General features: G+C 36.5%; 1 pseudogene; it reads right to left on the bottom strand.

The window, feature by feature from the left end:
• Positions 1 to 2,545: 2,545 nt before the first annotated feature.
• Positions 2,546 to 7,150, bottom strand: LOC120588235 (60S ribosomal protein L7-like; annotated as a pseudogene).
• Positions 7,151 to 8,021: the final 871 nt, after the last annotated feature.

Raw genomic sequence — 8,021 nt, 5'->3', positions numbered from 1 at the left:
TCCTTTATCATATCTGTTTTGCTTTTAAATCTATTCAGTTAATTCTTCATTTCAGTATTGTATTTTTAGTTTTATAATTTCTATTTATTTCCTCTTTAGAGTTTTTATTTATCTGCTGGGACTTCCTTTTTCATTGTCCATTATAAGCCTTCATTAATGAACATTTTTCTTTATTTCACTGAGCATAGTTATACTAGCTAGTTTAAAATCTTTTTGTGCTAATTTCAGCCTTTGGGTTATCTCAGGGTTGGTATTTACTGATTGTCTTTTCTCTTGAGAAAATTCCTGCTTTTCCCTATGTTAATTAATTTTAGATTGTAACCTAGATGATGGAAATAATATCTCCTGGAAACTCCTTCTGTTATATATTTCTTCAAAGGGTATTTATATTTTTGTTTGACAGAAAATGCGGTTGGAATCAAATTTCAAACTTCATTTTTTGGGCAACAGCTTCGTTCAGTTATTATATTTTTATTAATTTTTAACAGGAGCTTTGAGTGATCTTAATACATGAAAAAATATGACATTTAATCTCAGCAGTAAAGGAGTACATTCAAATCACATAGGCTACCAGACTAATCATTTGAAAGCAAACAAAAGTAAGATTCTTATGTCACTCCAAATATTGTCAACTAACATTGTAACAATGATCCATGAATAATATAAATTAAATTAACCCAATAAAATTTATCTCATGCATTATAAAAAGGAAGGTATACTGACATGTCAGGTTCGAAGGTTAATTTCTTAAGTCAATGATATAACAATTTGAGGAAGCATAAATATTTGTGTCAAGTTTATTTCTAATGCTCAAACTACATCAAAATTTATAGAAAATAAGGTTAATCTCCATATCAATGCCTCAAAATAAATGATTTACCTAAAGTCCATATCTGAATTGGATAACTCCTATAAGACTTTGCATCTTCAATTATTACTAACAGAGTATCTATCCTCAAGCAACTGTCTTAAAATAAATTTAGTCTTTCACAAGAGAAATAGGCCAATAGGTTCAGCGGCTCTATAACATCATTCAAGTGCAACATTCTTCAGAACTTTCTGCTCCACCATGGTTAAATTATAATTCATTTTTGGAAGACATAGCTAGGCATCACATCCAGACAAGGAAATATTCAACAGAAGATAAGATTCCACTTCATGCTTCATGATGCCTTGAATCTTTGAGGAAAGCTTTTCCAGAAATAACCTGTCAGATATCTCCTATGTTTATCTGCCTAGAATTAGATCCTATGACTATTCGAAACCAATTACTGTCAATAAGAAAGGGATTATTATTACAGAACTAGTATTTTCCCCTTATCCTGGAGGAGAAATTGATACCAAAACTCTGCCAGAAAACAGTAATGAGAGAGTGACTAGGGTAGTCACTCAACGATGTCTGCTACAAACCCATATTAATGTCTTCTTATTCATTCAGTAATAAGAAGGAATAGAACATAATATTTAAAAACACTATCATATCAAATGAAAATATAGGTAGTTCCTAAGCTACATGGTATTTGTGCTCTGCACATTTACACTTATGTAGGCATCCAAAAAACATAGTAGATGAAAAAAATTAGATAAGCATGCAAGTATTTTAAGTACAGTTTTTAACTGTATAGAGTGCAATGAGTACAATAACTGTTTCTCACTACTGGAGACTGTCATTAACAATTTAAAATTATCTATGCAGAGTTTCTTATTTTATACATAGATTTCTGATTCTTTTGCTGACTCAGAGTTGAAAACATTGTTAAAAACTAGCTTTTAAAAAAAAGATATAACTGGCATATAACTTGTATTAGATTTAGGTGTACAGCATAATTATTTGATATATGTATATATTGAGAATTGATTACCACAATAGATTCAGTCAACATTCATCGCCACACAGTTATAATATTTTTCTTACGATGAGAACTTTTAAGATCTACTCTCTTAGCAACATTCAAATATACTATACGGTGTTGTTAACTGTAGCTACCATGCCGTACAGTACATCTCTAGGATTATTTGTCTTATAATTAGAAGTTTGTACCTTTTGAACACGTTTACCCATTTTACCCACCCCATTCACTCATTCTTCTATTGATGGACAGACACTTAGGTTGTTTCCATTTCTTGGCTAATGTAAATAATGCTGCAATGAGTTTTGGGGTGCTGGTATCTTTTCAAGATAGTGATTTTGTTTCCTTTGCATAACTATCCAGAAGTGGAATTGCAGGATCATATGCTACTTCTATTTTTAACTTCCTGTGGAACTCTCTTTCTTGTCTTTTTTTTATAATAGCCATTCTAATAGGTGTGAGGTGATATTTCATTGTGGTTTTCATTTGCATTTCCCTGATGATTGGTGGTGTTGAGCATCTTTTCATGTATCTAGATGTTCACTACTTGTATGTCTTCTTTGGAAAAATTTCTATTCAGTTTCCTTTGCCAATTTTTAATCGGTTAGCTTGCTTTTTTTTTTTTTTGCTATTGAGTCGTATGAGTTCTTTATATTTTTTTTATATTAACCCTTATCAGCTATGTGGTTTGCAGATATTTTTCCCCCATTCTGTAGGTTGCTATTCATTTTTTTTTTTTCAGTTTGAAACAGGCACCATTTAATAACTGACCAGATTACAAAAATAACTATGGTCAATATCTTAGTTCATCCTTCTAATAAGTCTGTTGATCTGGTCTTCCCTGTTGCCAGCATCTCCACCTTCTATGCAATGGGTGGTCTTTTTCTTCATTCCACCCCATGGAGAAGACAATTTGAAGGGCCACAGGAAATTATTTGCTTCTTTGAAGCGTTTTCCAACAGTGGAGATCTCATGAATCAGATCTTCCATGCCATATTTACCAAGAAAATGAGCAATCAATTTGTTATCTGTCAAGGCAATTCGCTTTTTATTGATTTTGCTATAACCACGCTTGTAGATCAATTTATTGATTGACTTCAGGTTTGGGTATCCCCATGCAATGTACGGCTCCAGGATCTTCAGCATGTTAATCAAGGCTTTGTTGAGCTTAACAAAGGTGCCATTAAAGATCTGGCAGAGGCGAAGAAGCTGCAGCACCTTTTGGACCTTGGGGCTCACATCATCAATGCCTCTGATCCTGACGACAAATGCTAATTTGGGTTCCACAGGTATGCAGAAGTTGCCAGCTTTTCTTCCATGCTAGCTATCCAAATCTCCGTTCTGTACATCTGCCTATATTCTTTGTGATAGTGCCTAGCTTTTTCATAGATAAATGTCCTCCTTGCCTTTCAAAGCTCTTTTGGGCAAACTTCTTTCTCAGGTGCTTGATCTTCAGCACTGAGAAATTCCTTCACTTTTTTTTAAGGGTTTCTGGTACAGAAGACACCTTCTTCTTCTCTTCTGTACCCTCCATAGTTCCAGATGGAAAAAGAGCACTTTTCATTTTTTTAATGGTTTCCTTTGCTGTACAGAAGATTTTTAGTTTGATGTAGTTCCATTGCCATTTTGTTATTGTTATTGCCATTTTGTTCATTGTTTTCTGGCTGTTTTGTAATTCTGTATTTTTCTTCTCTTGCTCTTTCTTTTGATAATTTTCTGTAGTGGTATGCTTAGATCCTTCCTCTTTATTTATGTATTGTTCTCTGATATCAGAAGCATATTTTTGACCATTATTTTGACCTCTTTATCAGGTAAATCACTTATCTCCATTTTATCTCCAGTCTTTTTCTAGGGTTTTATTTTTTTCTTTTCTTTAGAACATAGTCCTTTGTTTATTTTCTTAACTCTGTGTTGTTTTCTGTGGATTAGATAAAACAGGTACCTCTCCTAGTTGTAAAGGACTGGCCTCATGTAGGAGATAAAACTCATTGTTCAACCCTGCCTTAGCTCTTGGTTGTCTCTCAAACTTTTGTGATTGTCCAAGCAGCTTTATTTGTTCTTAGTGGCTCCCAGTAGTTGAAGATGTGCCAAGACTTGGCAGTGTCTCAAAGAGAAGAATCTCAGTACCTAGATGCAGGCCCATTGGAAGCTGGACCCTCAGGCAACAGCTTTTAAAGTTTGCAAATATACCTCTTTCTAGGGAAGACTGGGAGATGAGCATTTCTGTCTGCTCCCTTTGTGCTGAGCTCTAGGGTGATTGCCTGAACTTGTGAACACAAGTCCTGCTGCCCCCCAGAGCCAGGCTATCAAGGGATGTGTCCTCTGGGTAGCAGCCACAAAAGCTGGGCTGCCAGACTTCTTCTTAAGCTTCTTTCGTGGAGACACTGGCAACCTGGGCTGGGGCAAAGGGAGGGCACAAAGATGGTACCTATTGGCCTCTCCGTCCTCTGGAGAGGATTGCAGTCACCCTACATGTGTGTTAAAGTAGAAAGCTGACCCTCAGGCCACAGCTTTTAAGATCTGCAAATAGGCCTGTTTCACAAAAAGACTGGGCTTTTCTGTCCACTGCCTCTGTGCTGTGCCCTGGGGGGCTAGCTACAGTGAGTCTGTGAGCCGGTTAAGAACTGTTTTTTAGTTCGCTGTAGTTTTGTGGATTTTGTGGGTGAAACTCCATTGGCTTTCAGAACTAGATGTTTTAGGGGCTCATCTCTCAGGTGTAAGCCTTAAAAGTTGGGGCACCGAATGTGTCCCAATCCCTTTGGTTCTCAGGAAGAAACTGGGAGCTGGGAGTTCTTTCCCACCTGTGCGTTGCTCTGCCCCCGGTGGGGTTTGGCGGGATTGCGTCTTGGCCTCTCCTACCCATTATGGGATGTGTGTGTGCGTGTGTGTTTTTTCTCACTTACCTGATACATAGAAGTAGCTCAGCTAGTTTCTGGATCGTTTTCAGAGGGAGTTGTTCTATATGTGGCTGTAGATTCAGTGTCTGTGGGAGGAGGTGAGTTCAGGAGGCTCCTATGTCACCATCTTGACCTAGACCCTGTATTTTTAAAAATTTATTTGTTACAGAAGCTTAGCCTATAACCTAGCTATGACAAAGATCCCTGGGACTTTCTATCTTCAGCATCTCTAATAATTAAATGAATGATTAAAACCAGTTACCTGTTTAATCAATATCAAATAACTAGTTTGCCCTTGTTTTTCACTTTTCCTTCCTATTTTTTAAAATTGAGGTATAATTAATAATCAGTGTAATGCACAGATCTTAAATATTTATTTTGATGAATTTTGACAATTTCATATACCTATGAAACCACCACTCAAAGCAAGATAGAGTATTTCTATCATCCCAGAAAGTTCTTTTTTGTTCAATAGCAAGCAGTTACCTTCCCTCTCTCCCCTGGCAACCACTTTCTCATTTCTACCATTATAGGTTAGTTTCGCCTGTTTTAGAAGTTGATATAAATGGGATCATACAGTATGTGTTTTTGTAATTTCTTCTGCTTAATATGTTGGTTTTCATCAATGTTGTAACATGCATCAGTAGTTCATTATGTTGATGGATAGTCTTATATTGTATTAATGTACTACATTTGGTTGTTAACTTGTTGATAGAAATTTGGGTTGTTTTCAGTTTTTTGACTATAATGATTCAAGCTGATATGAACATTCTTGTGCAAATCTTTTTGTGAAGATGTATTTTCATTTCTCTAAAGTAACTGCCTAAAAGTAAAATTGCTAGGTCATAGGGTAAATATTTTTAATTTTGTAAAAACCTACCAAACAGTTCTCCAAAGTGAGATACATACTCACTAGCAACACATAAGAATTCCACTCGCCCCACATACTCACCAGTACTTGATTTTAGTCACTCTAGTGAGTGAGTAATGGAATGTATTATGATTTAAATTTGTATTCCCTGACAATTTAAAGATGTCCATCACCTTTTCATGTGCTTATTGACTATTCATATATCATTCTTTGTAAAATGTCTGTTTAATTCTTTTGCCAAGTTTTACACATTGGGTTGTCATTTTATTGCTAATTTGTATTCATGTGTCATGCACATTTGTATTAATGCACTCTGGACGGGAGTCCTTCCACTAATTTCTGATCAATTTGATTTAAGAACTGAGGTTCTACTTTTGTTAGCGGGTATATCATATACCTTCTCAGTAGGCCATGCCAATGTGCATATTTAAGTACCCATAGTAATGATGAACACACGTATTTCCTGCTGTACCTCCTAAGGATGCTACTCTCTCTTCTACCTGTGGAGGCATACTAAACACATCTTGAAATATTTCCTTAGTTCCTTATTCCTAAGCACATTATTCCTTAGTAAACTTTTAACTGACATTCGCAAGAAGGCCTTACAATTTGTCCTTAAATCTTGTTGTATCAGCTTCAAAATTTATTGTTCAGTAAGATTTGTAGAAAAGGTCAGGGAATACTTTTTATTTTTATTTTTTTAAGAGAAAAAGAGAAGGAAGAAAAGGCTTTGCATTCTCAATGTGAAGATATATGTCTATTCAGGATTTTAAATTAAACAATTATTCCTTGATTCGGGGAAGTTTCCTTAGAGTTTTAAATAACATCAAAACACATTCAGTGATGCATTATTAAACTGAGTTTATTATTAAACTCATTTTTAAACCTTTTGAGTAAATTTGGAAAATATATCTTTATATAAGCTAAAGTTCATTTTCTACCTCTCTTCTTGCACGGAATCCTAGTTCCTGGAAGGGATATGAGACTATCTTCCTGCTTTTTAATACGTTTGCTCCCAAACCATTTCATAGTAGATGGAACTGAATTCTGTTTTTTCTTTTGTCAGGAAGATTAATGTTTTTAAGTTCTTACTTGAGTATCTATGAGCCCTCTGTTGAGTTGTTTCTTGAAGAACTCAGCCCACTCAGTTCCTGTTACCACAAAACCAAGTCAATACTTATATTCTGTTCAAATTAAAGAAGGAAAATATGTAGCTCTCTTTTACTATTATACATATTTAAACATATTGCAAAGTCTTCCATTAGATATCCCCCTTTTTAGCTTGAATGAGGTGAAATTCTTAATTTTTTTCCCAAATGAAAAACAGTCTTGACTTTACTCATAGGTCTTCTCTTCTAGTTCTTTATTCATTCCCACTTTATCCTATCACTTTCCCTTGCCTCACAAAAAATATAAAGAATATAATTGAAATCATTATGGGAATAAAAGAACAGGAAGATGATAGCTGTGGAGGTTTAGAGAAAAGCACACACACGGAGACAGAAAGGTATTCACGTGGGGACATACCAAGAGACACAGGTCTACAGAGGCAGAGCTAGGCAGAGAGATGGACAGATACAAAACTTACCCGTGCTCTTAAATAGGCCTCAATCTACATCTATTGCTTTAGGTACTTTGATGAATATGGGTGAATGAAGCACATTTAAAAAATTGTGTCCCTTTTGACACCTCCTTCAAGAGATGTAAGTTGTCCTTTTGATAGGCTTTTTTTTTTTTAATTGTTAGAGAAATTGTTCTTACAGAATGAACAACTACAAAATTCTTTATAATACCAGAAGATAATGCTAGGATTAGAATCTAGGAGAGTAAATCTCCTAGATTATCAATTTATTGCCTCTTAGCTCCACATTTGCTCTTCAGCATATGTTCTGTGATAGTGGACAGAGTGGCTTTAGAGTTCTGCCTTCCCTTTACAGAGAGCATGTTAAGCTTTCTCAGTAGAGGGCGCTGGAGGGGCAGGAGGAAGGAAAGGACTTTCTTGCTGCCTGGGCAGCTGCCTGGTGCATGAGTGGTGTGGGTGTGAGGACAGCTGATGGAGTCCTGCCCCAAGCACTGGGTTGCCTTGGTGACCTTGCAGCCTCAGCAGGAGAAAACCTTCTCCCAGCCATGCGGACTAGAAACCCGCACCCTGATGATTCTGGCTTGCATCAAGGCCCCGAAGGCATTCGGCCAACGCCTGCTCCCCTATTCAAATCACCTGCAGTTCAGAGGGTTTTCCTATTGGTTGCTGACTGATTGCACCCCACGCTTACTCTCAGGAGGGTTGGCTTGTGCCCTGGAGGGCTGCTTCCTGTTTGCCCAGGGACTGCAGACCTGTTCTGTACTGGGCAAACCAACAAACTTCTCTGCTGTCAGTGGACTGAGTTCTTCAAGGTCTGAACC

The sequence above is a fragment of the Pteropus medius genome, unplaced genomic scaffold, assembly GCF_902729225.1.
Source record: "Pteropus medius unplaced genomic scaffold, Ma_sr-lr_union100, whole genome shotgun sequence".
Taxonomy (NCBI): Eukaryota; Metazoa; Chordata; class Mammalia; order Chiroptera; family Pteropodidae; genus Pteropus; species Pteropus medius.
The sequence above is the reverse complement of the archived record's forward strand: the minus strand, read 5'-3'. Positions and strand labels throughout refer to the sequence as shown.